This window comes from Opisthocomus hoazin, chromosome 11, assembly GCF_030867145.1.
Source record: "Opisthocomus hoazin isolate bOpiHoa1 chromosome 11, bOpiHoa1.hap1, whole genome shotgun sequence".
In the NCBI taxonomy this organism is placed as follows: Eukaryota; Metazoa; Chordata; class Aves; order Opisthocomiformes; family Opisthocomidae; genus Opisthocomus; species Opisthocomus hoazin.
Window position 1 is genome coordinate 23,450,524 of NC_134424.1, and position 15,270 is coordinate 23,465,793.

The 15,270-nt window shown below is 45.1% G+C and overlaps 1 protein-coding gene across 4 annotated transcripts in view; it reads left to right on the forward strand.

Annotated features, from left to right (window-relative positions):
* The window catches only part of IQSEC1 (IQ motif and Sec7 domain ArfGEF 1), a 388,154-nt gene that overhangs the window by 101,757 nt on the left and 271,127 nt on the right, over positions 1–15,270 (forward strand). The gene's annotated exons all lie outside the window — the stretch shown is intronic.

Here is a 15,270-nt window from a genome sequence, read left to right on the forward strand (position 1 = left end):
GAGGGGCTTGGAGCATCTCTCCTACGAGGAGAGGCTGAGGGAGCTGGGCTTGTTCAGCCTGGAGAAGAGAAGGCTGAGAGGGGACCTTAGAAATGCTTCTAAATATCTGCAGGGTGGGGGTCAGGAGGACGGGGCCAGACTCTTTGCAGTGGTGCCCAGCGACAGGACAAGGGGCAATGGGCACAAACTGAAGCAGAGGAAGCTCCAGCTGAACAGGAGGAAGAACTTCTTCCCTCTGAGGGTGACGGAGCCCTGGCCCAGGCTGCCCAGGGAGGCTGTGGAGCCTCCTTCTCTGGAGATATTCCAGACCTGCCTGGACGTGGTGCTGTGCAGCCTGCTGTGGGTGACCCTGCTTGGGCAGGGGCTTGGGCTGGGTGACCCACAGAGGTCCCTTCCAACCCCGACCATGCTGGGATTCTGTGACCCACAGAGGTCCCTTCCAACCCTGACCATTACAGAATCACAGAAGCACAGAATGGTGATTCTGTAATGCTGTGATTTATGCTCGTTTTGAGGGGAACTTAAGATACCAGTTTTCAAAATTAAACAATGGAGTTGTAGCTGTTACCTTTCAATTGCTTTGCAGCAAATGGAGCTAACACACAGTGCCTTTCTACATTAAAACTTCATGTGTATTTACCAAAAGTTCATTACAGAATCCGTTAAAAATCCCGATTAGAAGTGGTATTTGAAAAGATGGTGTAGTGTGGACTTGCTTTTTGGAAAACCAGGAAATGAAAGCAGGACTGAGTGAATGGTTAAGCTTTTTTATAGGGAAAGATATATGGAGGCTTCCAGGTTTAGAGTATTTCTTTGGATTGTTGTTGTACCACTTTATTCATTACTTTCTATTTTCAAGAGTGGCTTTTCTCTTGGACTTTGTTCACTTTGTTTTCTTGCATGCAAACCATTTTAAACATGCTTATTGAGAGTCAGAGGAAAAAGAACTGACAGTAGCCGTAAGCCAAACGTTCAAAAAATACTCTTTTACATTGAAACAGCTTGTATGCAGTTACAGCTGAATACTTAGGATGCTTCCAACAGCTATGTTTTCCTTGAGAGAAAATGTTTAATATAAAAGTTGTAGAAATTATAATAAAAAAACCCAACAAATTAATATCCTATGTCTGTATTGTTGCAAAAAGTTTAAGGAAGAACTTGGAATACTGGTAATGGAGTTGGAATTATCTGGTATAACAGGGATTGTAGGGATGATTCATGTAGCTAGGTCTTTGATTAAAAGTAGCTTGCACCACCTTGGGGTAAGGCAAGCAGGGGAAAAAAAGTGGGGAGAAGTATTATCTTGGATATCAGGGAAGTGTGCGCTTCCAAAGGTCAGGATATAGAGTCAGGCATGTACTGGAAGTCTCCAGACAAAGGTGAAAAAGCAGCAGTGTTAGTTAATAGGTTTCGAAACTGGAGATACCCGGTCCTCGGCTGCCTTTGGTCTCGCAGATCCCTGGAGCGAAGAGCGCGGTATCAGAGGCGGGCTCTCTCCCTCCCCGGAGATGTCTGCGTGGCTGTACGTGAGGGCACAGGGGTGCTTTGTGTTTGTCGTTTGGTTCTGTGTTTCTTTGATGCTTTTGGTTGTGGGGTTGTTTTAATGAAAAAAAGCTCTAACAATGGCGTTGGGATAATATCTTGCTCAAAATCAAGGTGTCTTGAAGCTGCTGAACTTGCTTTTGGCAATCAGGGGTGAACTGACTGCGTGTGACGGTTGGAGGTGATTTTCAGGACAGTGATTTTGAAACAACAGGTGTTGGTAACCCTCCCTCCCTCCATCCCGCCAAGTGTCATTGCTTCAAAGCAATAGAATTGCAGATAATCTGAAAAAAATTTTCCATATCCTCTGGGGTTTGGTAAGTAAGACAGCGTGGTGCTGCAAATCTAGGGCAAAAAAGAGGTGGCAGAGCAGTGTTAAGGGCAGCGACACAAGCTGTTCCACAACTTCACCAGAGCAGGAGCAAAAATTCCAGTATTCTTTCCAGTTTATTTCTTCTTTGTCCCAGAACTCGTAGATGAATCCAGACAGGAAGCTATTAATAAATGACTTGAAGAATTCTTCTGCTGTGGAGTACCAGGGCTGTCCCGTTCTAGGGTCCTGTGCTGCAAAATGGCTATGATTCAGCTGAGATTTGACTGATCACTTAAATTAGCGAAGTGATTCAATTAAGGCCAGAGTAAGCAGAAAAGCTGATTGGATAAAAGAGAAAATACTGTGAATTACGAAGAAAAGGTGAACACTGATTGTTTTTTTTTGTGTGTGTGTGCGCACACTAAATACATACAAATTTAGAACCATGTATCCAGATTAGGTATTTTACTGTACTAATATTTGGAAAGGAGATAACACAGGATATTAACACTCTATTACCTTGATATCTGTAATAACGAAAGACATCTATACTTAAAATAAGGAATAAGTAGAGCATGAAATGGTATAAGGTGTCCATGGTGAGAAGTTAGAAAATTGTTCAGAACAAAGCAAGCTTACAGCAAACTATGAACTTGGCACTGAGAGATCTTGGCCAACCAGATGACAGCAAGTAACTTGCCCAACAACTTTATCACATTGAATAGCACAGAATAAATTCCGGAAAGCTGGTTTTAACTAAGCTTACGGAATTTAACCTACGAAATTTTTACTAGGGTTCCTGAAAACTTTCCTTGTGCTTACCAAGTTGCTAGTCCAAACGCAGCAAAGCGAATTGGAGAATGAGTGAACTTCCTTGCTTGTTAAGTACGGCGGGAGGATGCTGCTCGGGAAGCGGCGTAGCTGGGAACGGAGCCGGCAGTTGCGTGTCCCCGTGGCAGCGCAGTAGATTTCTGCGCAGAGACCGGAGCCCCGCCACCACTCCTGTCTGCCGTCCCGTTGCCAGAGCCTTCCCTCTCCGCTTCCTCGCTGCTCCTCGTCCGTCCGTCCGTCTGCAGAGGCGGCTTTTGGCACCTCTTGGAAGACGTGACTCAGGGCAGAGGTGGTGTGACCCCGCGCTGGGAACGGCAGGGGCCCCGACGCTGAGATGAAGGCTAACCAGGGGCAAAGGGGGGGGCAGAGAAAGTGGGACTAAACCTGTGGCCTGGCGAAGCACCACTCTCTTTGTTGATTTTTCTCCTGCAGAACTTGACTGAGAGCCAATTGGTTGCAAAAAGTAATTAAAAAGAAGTGACAGGGACTTCAAATAGTTTCCTAAGTGCCATTTTCTGTACAAAATAATGACAAATACCTGGAGATAAGAGAAAGCTTAGTGCATGTTAATATATTTATAATGAATAAATCATCTCCTTTGTAAGGTTAATGAGAGCAGATATGACGTGAAAGATGAAAATGTGGTGGCTGCATAGGAATTGCTTTCTACAGTGTGTCCCTCTACAGTCGCCACCAAATAGTCTCAGAGGAACTGTGGTGTGAGTTCATGATGTTTGATGCATCTAGCAATCTCTCTACCCAATAAAAGCGATCTGTCTCCAATTATTTACTAAACTACATCTTAAGTCACGTTCACGTATCCAGCCTTTCCTCTCGTTACATGACTGTTGGTCTGCAGTGTCATAAATACTGAGAAATAGCATGTAATTAAGAATCTTTTCTATTAATAAGACTTGTCATTGAACTAAGGGCAAGTATTCCAAACACAGAGCAAAATTCTGCTTTTGTAGGCACTTTTGTCTGTTCTGCTGACACTAAGTGGGTATTTTGATGTCAAGTGACAAGATAAACACAGCGCAGTTTGCTGTTGTGGCTTTTTATAGTTTCATAATGGATGTTCTTCACTGTTAAAAAGGCACTATGCAGCAAAAATTCATTCATTGCGACTTCTTCATTTAGTTAAAACTGGCATATAAACAACTTCAAAAATTGTCTAACCTGCTTAGAGGTTAAAAAAACAAGCCAGATTCTATTTCTTTGAAGTACCTGATTCTTTCTGTTCTTCTCTTCCCTGACTGCTTATTAGATGTAAACACAAGTAAAGCCGCAGCATCTTCCGAGTGCGTGCACGGCTGCAGTCCCAGCTCAGACGGCCGTTGCCGCACGCGCAAGCCACGGGCAGCGCTGGGTGGCTGCATTCCCATCACGACCGAAAGGGACGTGGTATCAGCCTGCCGAACGCGCTGCTTTCCTTAGGGACGCGAAAAAACCCCCACCCTAGGATCATCATATGAATAGTTAGAAGTTTTAGCCAGGAAAATGGTTGGACGTAACCAAATACGTTGTTGTAGTGTTACAGAATTGTGATAGTTTGTGTAACACTTTTCTTCCGACCGCGCTTGCTGGGTCTCGGCTAGAAGCTGCTCGTGCCTCCTCACCTGGCAGCGGCCGCTGTGCCGGTGATCTGGTGCAAGGCATCGTCTGGCTCTACAGGCTGGAAATCCTACGTGGCTGGCTCTCTGTGTTTGAAGGGGTCTCAGATTTTTCTGATGCTTGCTATTAATAAACAGCTTTGTCAGAAGCTTGTTCCTGGGAGAGAGCTTTGTTAATTAGGTTTTATGTTTTGCTCTTCAAGACTCTTAACTTTAAAAATATTTTTAGCTGCTTACTGTAAATTCTCCTTGAATGTGCGTGACTGTACGTACCTTGGATTGTTTGTTATGAAACATAGCAATCCTTGGAGGTACAGCAGAATGATTTATCAGGAGTACTGTAAGCATTTTTCTATTATTATTTTGAGAAATAAGCTGGAGTACAATGTAAGCCCACTTCCGTCAGTGACATGGCTGAAGTTAAAGTGTTAATATCACTTTGAGGATTGTAGAAACCTCTCAGGCCTGTAAGTTGAGTGCTACTGGCAGATAAAAGATCTTTCCTGTCCACTGCCTCATTGACTTCTGTTCCTAACGCTGGAGATGCTACTTTTCTATCTCTTTCCTATGCCTTCAGAGTTGCCTTTAAGGGAGCAATTTATCTCGTGTGTCTTCAGTGCCCAATCACTAGCTGGCATTCCAAAGTGCTGTCACAAGAGATGCAACGGCAACTCAAGTCGACTTTCCTAATTGTCTCAAAATACCTGCAAAACTTCATGCGGTCTCTTGCAGTGTGTCAGGTTACATTTTCAGAACGCAACTTGAGAAGAAGCCCAGAATCACAGCATGGTCGGGGTTGGAAGGGACCTCTGTGGGTCCTCTAGTCCAACCCCCCTGCTGAAGCAGGGTCACCTACGGCAGGCTTCGTCTGAGGTTATAAAGTGCCTTGTTAAACTACTGAGAGGTAATCATGGCTTTAAGAGTTTATTCTGACTTTGAACTGAGGTCCTGTATTGGTTATCTCCTTTTGCTGTGGATGGGCCTTCCAGGGCACGGTCAACTACAGCAAGGGAGAATTTTAGTGAGTTTTGTGACGGGCACAGTTGGCAGGGCAGGAAATGTCTCTATTCTTTTTCTAGTGGGAATGTTGTTTGTATTGAGGTTTTTTTTCCCCTACTTAACGTTGTAGGATTTCTGCAACTGGAATGAAATACGATTGCTGTAAGCTTTTTCTTATTTGTTGGCATGTTTATGACACCGGCTGATTGCTTGCGCTGCAGCTTGCCACGCGATTGCTTTATGCGAAGAAAAAAATAGAAGCAAGTTCCCAATAAACAGAACTGAAAATATTTTTAGAAAACCTACTGCTCGCAGACCCCGATCAAATCACACGCCCCGTGTTCTATCAACACCTTCTGACGGATAATGAAACAATGCTGGCTCGTCGGATTATGGAGAGGGGCCTTATCCAAGCACTTGAATCTGTGCCTGTTTCAGCATATTTTATTTTATATCATGGTTGCTAATTAATAATGACAGATTATGAAGCTGGCAGTCATGAGATATTGGAGGTTTAGAACAAATATTAACCAGTTAAGAAACCGTAAGATATGCATTGCTTGCTGATGAACTATTTCCAGAAGCAGAGAGGTGCATTTCAGATGTTTGTAAATAATTTTTGCCAAAGAGATGTTCTGATTTTTTGCTGACTGAGAAATCCTTGTCGTGGAAGGGCTCGTGCAGACCTCTGCATAGTCAATTTTGGAAAACCTACGTAAATACATCTACTGCCAGGAGCTGGAACCCCAGGGGCTGCTGGGCCCTGGAAGCAGGGGGCTCGACGAGCTGAGGTGTCCCAGAGTAAATTTCCATTTGGGCTGCTTATGCTGCTTAGGAAATCGCAGTTCTCTAGTGTATGTAGCAATGGTTGGAGTTCACAAGATCTCGTTTGTGAATAATTTCTCCTCATCTCAGAATCCCGAGGGTCTCTGGACTAAATCGGCACGGCTGCTGCTGCTGGTTGGTGTCCTGTTCCCTACCTGGCTTTGGAGGGGACAGCGCCTTGATACCTGCCGTGGTAAAACACCTGGTTAAACACAGCACGTGTGCAAGCGACTGCTTGTCAAAACAGTGTTCTGCTGCTTTGAAAAACGCATTCGAAAAATGTCGTAACAGAGTGTTTCCTACTTTGAAATGCTGAATAGATGGTGGAGGGCACCAATACTGAAGCTGAAATATGTGAAATGGATTTTTACTGTCATTTTGTACCAGCACCGTACTAGGCATCACCCATTACTTTATTCCATCTTCTGCGAAGTCCAGTGGATTACTCTTCCAGCCCTGAGAGGTGGGCTAAACCCAATGCCCACTGCAGCACGATGTCCGGGAGCTGATCCATGGGTGACAGCATGTAGAAATGATCTCGGTGGTCTGTCCTGCACGAGTCGGGGGCTCGGGTGGTCCCAGCGCTCGTTTAGGTGCCAGCTGAATGTGCTAACTACTTATTGAACTGGATGAGTAACAGGAGGTTTTTATTTCAACCCATGTAAGTCACCTAATCTGTCTCAAGTTCTTTTTGCTTTACAATTCAACGGAGAGGAATGTTGGTCATTTTTTTTGAGCAACATTTATTGTATTTTTCTTCCCAAGAAAGCACGTTCACGATCCTGAAGCTGAGTAATTGCATGAAATGCACAAAAGTTACTGTGCTTTATGGAGAAAATACAACGGAAATGTTTTAAATTACATCTGGGGATCCTATTTTTGAAGTGAGGGAACAGCTATAATTCCACAGGAAGAGCTGCTATTTGAAATGGATTTACTGTAGTTTTAATAAATTAGATTAAGAAAATGCAAGTATGCCAGAAATTACGCAAGAAAACTAACATGTAACAGTCAAATATCTTCGATGACCTTTCAGTTTTCTGTGTAGCTTTTGTTTAAACCATGTTTTTAAGCAATAGAAACTGATCTCCAGTGTAAACACTTCCTACATGGTTTGCGTGAATCTTTCCACAGTGTATAGCAGTACAAAATGTGGCTGACACCTGAATCTTCAGTAAGTTTAAGAAATAACCTTGGAAGTAATTTTTTTCCGAACGTGGATGCAATTTGCAGTTGTCCTCCATGGAGCCTTATTCACAGGCTGCTGACAGTTGAAATGTCCTTTCCTTCCAGGAAATACAACCAAATCAGTCTTGTTCTGAGTGAGGGTGTCCTTTGTTTGCTTTTTTTTACTGCTTTCCGTGAGTTCTGGTGGTCCTTAGATGGCAGCTAACTGTCTTTTGAGGAGAGGATTGTGTTTACAGTGAACAGTAAATGTATTTAGAGGTCAAAATGTCAACTGTGAAAAAGGCAGGCATGGTGATCCCGGACAGCTGAGCTCTCGGGAGGTTGCGTGGGGATCAAGAAAAAGGGCAGTGCAAGGATGATGAGGCGGGAGAAGTACTGGGAAAAGTAAGAAACGAAGAAGTAAAGGGAAGATAACTTGTAGTCATGAAATTCACACTTGGTTTTGTGTTGGCTCAGCTGTGAAAGTGACTGACTACATGCAAACTTAAGGTGGCCCTTGTCCCTCAAAGCTCCAAAACAACAAATACAGAGACAACTCTTCATGCATGATAGCCCTAAGAGTCCTGCTGAGCCCGCTGTGGCTTGCTTTAGGAAGACTTGTTTTCTCTGAGACAAGCCATAAAGTGTTTGTTTGGTTCTGGATCACTCTGGGCTGTGATGGGGGAGCGACTGTGGAGGAAATGCTGATCGTAGAATCATAGACTGGTGGAAGGGTCCTTACAGCTCATCCCATTCCAGCCCCCCTGCCATGAGCAGGGACCCCTCCCACCAGCCCAGAGTGCTCAGAGCCCCATCCAGCCTGGCCTTGAGCCCTGCCAGGGAGGGGGCAGCCACAGCTTCTCTGGGCAGCCGGGGCCAGGGCCTCACCACCCTCACGGGGAAGAATTTCTGTCTTACATCTAATCTAAATGTGTTTGCTAGGTACGGCTTAAATATCCAGGTAACAATTAAGTAGGGTCTTTACGAATGTGTTGACTTTGCATCACCAATCCTGTGGAGAGAAAAAAGAAAAAAAAAAGAAAAAAAGTACAGGCAGCATCTTAAAATGAAGAAGGGATCCTGGTGATGCAAAGTGCCTGCAACCTTGAGATTAAACCACTAAACCTGAACTGCAGTCTCTTACACTGCCCCAGAAACGTGTACCCTTAGCGGCCAGTAACTGCAGTGCAGTGACTTGGAATTTCTTACGGGTCTTACTGGGTGGCCAGGAAGCCCGTCTGTCTGTCCCCAGTTGCCTCACTGGCCACTTCTGTATTGATTTTCCTCACGAACAGAGACGCTGTGGAGGTGGAAGAGCCAGCAGCCGCTGCGCTGGGTGTGCTGAAGCCAGGAGGAGGGTGGTGGGGAGCAAAGGGACCATTGGCTGGGTAACTCGCCTGCCGCTCCCAGCGAAACTGCCGGGCCTTGCTTCTGTCCGCAGACGAGAGAGGAACAAGGCAGAGATGAAAATCTGGGTTAATCGTGGCTGAGGGCAGGTCTTAAGGATAGTTGTTCCTGGTATTAAATAATGCAGGAGAAAGCGGTGTGATGTTACACAAAAATGCATGTAAATTAAGAGGCCAATGTGTCTGATTCCAGTGAACAACCTCTTTACTAAAGCGTAATCTTTTTGAAGAGTATAAGTTTCTGGCACAGGCACTGCTCTACCGTGCCTCTTGCTTTTTGCAGAACCGTTCAGAAAGTGTGCGGTGAACTTGTGATGAATTTGCAGGAAGATACCGAGTACTGCCCATTTACTTTTCACGTAGATGCGCTGTGCAGAACGTGCGCTGCCGATTATTGCCTGCAGTCCTTGCAGAGAGAGGGCAGGAGACCGTTTGCATGGGTTTCTTTTCAGTACGGAGGAGCTCATACAGTTGTAAAGAACTGATTTCAAGTGTTTAAAATATGAGCTCCTGACAGCCAGGATTGTGAGATGCCTGTCCCCTGCAATAGGGAAGCTGTAGTCTGCACACGTGAGCAGTCATTCTGAGAGCGCAGAGATACCAGGCTGATGAATGGTTCAGGTTTTTTTATGCAGTCTGAAAGCCTCGTAACACTGCTGTACTTGAGAAGCATTTATCTTTGAAAACACTGTGTCATCATAAAAGTGAGCGAGATGTGGTATCTCTGCCTGTAGTTGGACCTGTGAGGCTAAAATACTTTATGCAAATGCTGAGATGGTGGGAAAGACTTGTTGCTCGTTTTGGAAGCAAGCATCGTGTTAATTGATAGCATAGCATAAAACATAATGTGCTTGCAGTCAAGGCCTGTAAATGCCGTGAGGCAAAAAGGCTTTCGTCTTCCTCTAACATACAAATTAATAGGTGAAATACTGCTTATCTTCTTTTGGCGGAGTTTTTAAAGCAGTACTGAGAACTTGCACAAATGCGATGTGGGGTGCAATGATATAAAACGTGAAATTAGGCCAAGCATCTCCTCCTGCTTCACACGATGTGTGCTGAAGGAGGGCAGAGCTGAAGTGTGTCGGGTTGGATTTCCTTAGACTTCTGAGAAATCCAAATCCAAGAATGTATTGAAATATTTGAGGGATCTTGGGGCCAATTTGCTCAAACAAGTGTGGGTTCACACTGAGATTACTCCACAGACAGATCTGAGATGGCCCTTTTTATTGAAGTCCCAACACGACGGTTATTCGTAGAAGCAAGTACCTGAAGAGTCTCTGCAAGTGAAACGGGGCTGGTGTACCCCATCAGGAATAAGGAGAAGTGGCCTAAGTTTTTCTCCTTTTTGAACCTCTAAAAATACGTTATCAAAGCTGTCAGCTCTGCAGGCAGTCTGGTCTGTAAAACTGGCTGAATCCTGGAGAATGTTAGAGTTCAAGCTGCAGATCTGAAAGTCAAGCGGCGGCACTGAGTACGGGGGCAGTGCAGTGGGGGAACAGAGTGTCTCTTGGCAGAAAATACCCACTTTAAGGGAGCTCAAACTTGAAGTTAGCTGCTGACCAAAGCGTTTAAAAAGCATTATTTGATTTTGTAACATATGTTTGTAATGGCAGGAGAGAGCACGGAGGTAAAAACATAAAGGAATTTATTATTAAGATTCATAGAACAGAAAGCAGAAAACCTGTTAGCCCTACCTGAACTAGAAAGCTTCGTGCCCTAAGTTACTGGATTTGGGAAAATTCCTTATTTATCCCACACACTGTGCTGTTAGTAGCTGATAGCCAGAAAACTGGGAACTGTCAGGTATAGACGCTTCGTGCTGACTGACGCAAGATTAGCGTGCTTAGCTGCTGGTAACCAGGAGCATCATCTGTGAGAATGCCGAACTGGAGCAAGCCCCCGACTCGGACAATATACTCTGTGCAAGACAGTGCGCTTTTTCAGGCTTCATAAAGACTGTTTGTGCCTTGCTTCCAATTTTCTAATGTTTTTACTTGTTTAGGTTCTAACTAGTCAGGCTCTTAGCATCTCACAGAAGGGCCTTGACTGCACAGTATGGCAGGTGCTTCAAATATGTGCCAAGAAATGTCTCTGCTCCCTTTCTCCTCCTGCTCCTAGAAATTAATACTGTAACTGTGGTAAAAAAGCTTCTGACTTTGGTTTTCCTTTTGCTGAGTTTTTTTTTCAGTTGTTCGGGTTATTGGTTTGGGGGGGGTGGTTTGATTGGGTTGTTTTTTTTTTTTTTTTAATTAGAAAAAAACCATCCAAAACCCTCACAGCTAAGTCTGTATCTGGTGTGATCTGGGTGGCATAAACATCTTTGGCTTTTGGCCTGCTCCCCCCGGAAGCCGTGCTGGGTCACACCAAGCACCTCAGTGACTCAAAACACGAAGCTATAGCCCTTTGAAGGGATTTCTCCGTTGACTCTATAGAATGCTTGGATTTACTTTCATTTTCCTACTTTTGCTTTCAATTCGTATTTTATTTTCTTTGAGTGAAGAGCAAAAACAGAGGAAAACGGAGCAGCTCAGCCAACTTCACAAGGTTGATCTGGTAGAAAGCACTGGCGTAAGAGCTAGGAATTGTGCGGTTCAGCCCCGTGGGACAGTTCCGTTGACAGTAAGGTTTGCAGGAGATTTTTCATTGACTTCGTGGAAACCAGATGCGGCTCTTCAATTATGCATCAGCATGCTGCTGACTGCCTTGGTATGAGTGATTTTTCACCTAGGGAAGAGAGAAGAGAGGTTTTTAAGACCCTCACTGCAGTTTGCAGCTAGGCGCAACTCGCTCCTGCTTTTGTTCGCCTCTGCACGCTTTCTTCAGTAGATGAAAGTTTGATATGCGTAAAGTGCAGCACTGATCCAAGCTTTGCACCAGATGAAGGGCTGGGCACTCAGTTACCGCGGCCGTGGTGGGAATGCTTTCTGCCGGGATCCGAACAAAGACCTCTGCAGAGGTGGACGTTGTACTTCAGCTGGACGGTTCTCTGTTCCTGTCCCTTCGTGGCTGGCAGTGGTAAAGGCAGCGATACCTCTGTAATACCTGAATGTCAGGAAGGAAAATGACGGAGTTTTTAGGAGGTAGCTGATCCTGCCTTGCAAAAACCGCACGGCCTCACACGGCGTGCACCCAGGGCAGGCCCCGGCTCGGGGGGAGGCCGCCGGCAGGGCAGGCCCCGGCTCGGGGGGAGGCCGCCGGCAGGGCAGGCCCCGGCTCGGAGGTGGCCGCCGGCAGGGCAGGCCCCGGCTCGGAGGTGGCCGCCGGCAGGGCAGGGCAGGCCCCGGCTTGGAGGTGGCCGCCGGCAGGGCAGGCCCCGGCTCGGGGGGAGGCCGCCGGCAGGGCAGGCCCCGGCTCGGGGGGAGGCCGCCGGCAGGGCAGGCCCCGGCTCGGAGGCCGCAGGTGAGTCTCTCCGTACCCACCACGGCCCTGGGAGCAGAGAGCTGCCGCAGGGGCTCGGAGGGGAGGTTAGGACCTCTCCTCACGTGCCGCTCCAGCTCTTGCAGCCAGCCTGCGCTCGTGGACGTTCTCCTTTCTGCCTGGGGTTGCCTCGCCTGTTTCTGAGGCTGTCAGCTCTCTCCTCAGTTTTGATTTTCCCTGGGATTTGTCCGCTGAGGAGGGTCGCTGGCTGTTGTGGTGACGCCAAGGGAGATGATCCCCAGGTGAAAGCCGTGGGGGTGGTGACTGCTGGTGGGCAGCTCCAGAGCTGTGCTGGCGTTTCCTCGCGGTAGGGTATGCCTCTGAGAAGAAGCAGGGGGTAGGGAAGAGTTCTTGGACACTGTAATGAAATCCTGGAGTAAAAGTAACCGGTAACGTGGTTCATCTCGAATGCGGGCTGTGCTAAACCCGGCTAGCGAGCAGGAACCAGGTGCAGGCGCTGGAACAGCGGCGTTGCATACGTGGCTAGAGATCCAGCAGTAGAAGCAGCAATAGAATATGTATTTCTTTCAAACAGGCAGGATGATTTAAAAACTTGTCAGCTCTATGAAGCTACAGAATCTGTGTAAAGAAACAGACGTTGATTGCAGCAACTGTTGGGTTTGTGCGCCCGCTGCTTGTAGCACTGTTCCCTGCTCTGCTCAGAATGATGATTATGAAGTACAGCTCTTGAAATTACACTGTTTTGTTCTGTTAGTCATCATGTTTTGTACTGAATACCATTCAAATAATTGCTCTCTTCTGCTGATACTTTCATCTGAAAAATTCAATTGTCCAGAAAACAACCTAAGTACGTATTTAAGGAAAACAGTCTGTATTTATGCGTTAACGTTTAAGCTGCTGCAGCACTATTTGTTACCTTTAGACAGGTTGGGAGGAAAATAGGTCTGTAGGCTTAAAGCAGGAAGAAAAAAAATTCCACTGCAAATTAACACAGGGATGTTGAAGGGTGGTACCGGTGTGACTTTTTTCTTAAATGAACCCCTGTATATGGAGATCTTTCCATGTACAATTTGTGGAGCAGAGACTTGAAAAGCTATATCAAACATACTTTTAGGGCTTCAAGCTTTTTTTGTTACCGTGAGGCGAAGTGGTGGTGAGGTGTATTATGTGATCTGCTGTGTGTGGAACAGACTGTGGACCACATCCCTACGGCATTATAAAGAGGCTTAACCTTTATTATAATTTAGATCTTAGTAGTATAACATAGAAACTGTTCAAAGTTCCAAGTAATTGGTCGGAGAATGTGTTCTCCAGCAAGTCATGTCCCTTCCCGAGGTGCAGCTTTAATATGCTTCAGAGCTCCAGAAAGAGACTTTGCAACCGAATTATTGTCCTGTATCCTGTCCAGCCACAGGGAAAGCGCAGAATTCAGTTGTGCGGAATAGCATGCTGAGGAGCCTTGTGCGGCCTTTAAAGTTGTCCCAAGATAAAGAACAAGCCTGGAAGCTGCCGTTGTACAGCTAACAATGTAGAAGATGGTACTAAAATAAGTTGTTTGTAAAAGCAACTATGCAGTACGTTAAAACAGAGAGGTGAGGTTTTATTCAGGTGGTATTTTTATGTAGACAGGGCAAAGCCACATTTAGGGTTCAATAAGACATGACTTTTATTACTTCTCCTCTGCAAAAGTTAATTTTATTTCTGGGTAGCTGAATGTTAATGCATGAAAATGGTGTTCCTGCAACTACAGAAAATGGGTAATACTTGGGACTGAATGTAGAAATTATGAAAAATCATGTTTTTGTCTCTTACATTAAATATAACTATAACTAGTCTTTGAAAATGCTATATTGTTCTTCATAGATGAGATGCAAAATTCGCTATTGATCTTTTGCAACTGCACCTTCTGAACTGCCTAGATAGTTCTTCAATTAAATATAGAAATTGTCTTTAATTCTCTCAAATTGTTCTGTGCTGCTACTGTTAAGTAGCTTCTAGATTTCTTATTAGTGTGAATAAATGGCCTTGATACTGAGGAGCTAAGCATTATAAATCCCACTGTCATACATCTTCCAGCGTAGCAGAATAGGAGCTGCAGTGCTCAACGCCGTTAAGAGTTGATCTCCATGGTTCTGAAGTATTTTGAGTAGCTCTGGCACTGGGAGAGCATCATTTTAAAATTACAGGGGTTTGGAGCTGGGTAGTCTTTTTGTATTACTAGCTTTCTGTGGTCCTTTGTGCACTTTGGCCCAAACTTAATACACTGAAATATTAGTTTTGAAGCGGAAAAACATGGCAGACAAAAAAACTAGCAATCTGAACTCTGATGACTTCTTAGATCACACTCTACAAAAAACCTTAATGTCGGGTAGGGTGATTTTAGGAGGAAGAAAAACTTAGATATCAAAAGCCTGCAAGGTAGGAGAAGCATTTTTGACTCAGTTGGCTGACTGCAAATATATTGGAGATGCTTCATTTCTGTTTGGATTTTTCTGCAGGGTAACTGTAGGCATGTCTAGCGCTCGTCCAGCAACACCTAGGCTTAGCTGCCGACTTCTTACAATGGGGATTGGCTTTGCAGTGAACTGAAGCGTTGCTGGGGGGACTCCCCCTCTCCTCTGTTTCTCCCCAAAGCCAAAACAAGGAGAAAACCCTTAATCCTTTAAAGTTTTTTGCTGCTGTGATACACGAACTAAAAAATTAGTAATATATGTGTATATGTAAAAAAAAGAAAAATCAGTGAAATTTTGCCAAGCATGTTTTTTGTTATGTATTCACACACATTTGAAATATAAGAAAAGGAGAAGTTGAAGTTCTGCTTGTGGGAAACATTTGAGGTGTTGTTGGGGAAAAGTGTGTGTTTCTCATGTGTCTGTCATATCTTCCTGTGTCTTCTCACAGCCACCTGATCGCTGCGAAGCTGTTTTTGTAGGTAGTCTATCACTGCACTAAAAAACATTCCTCCCTCTCAATTCAGCCTTCTGTGGTGCTGTGCAGTTTAAGCCTTCCGGTGGAGAAACGATCCCGTAACAAGCCAGGATATTTTCCTTTGGGAAAGGGGATTGTTTCATTCCGTCACTCTACCCTGGAGTTGACTATATTCAGTTAGATGGTGTTAATTTGTGATTTTGCCACTCTGTTAGGTAAGGATGGATTCTGTGAACTTGCATGCATGTTGCTGTATATCTCTGAAGAA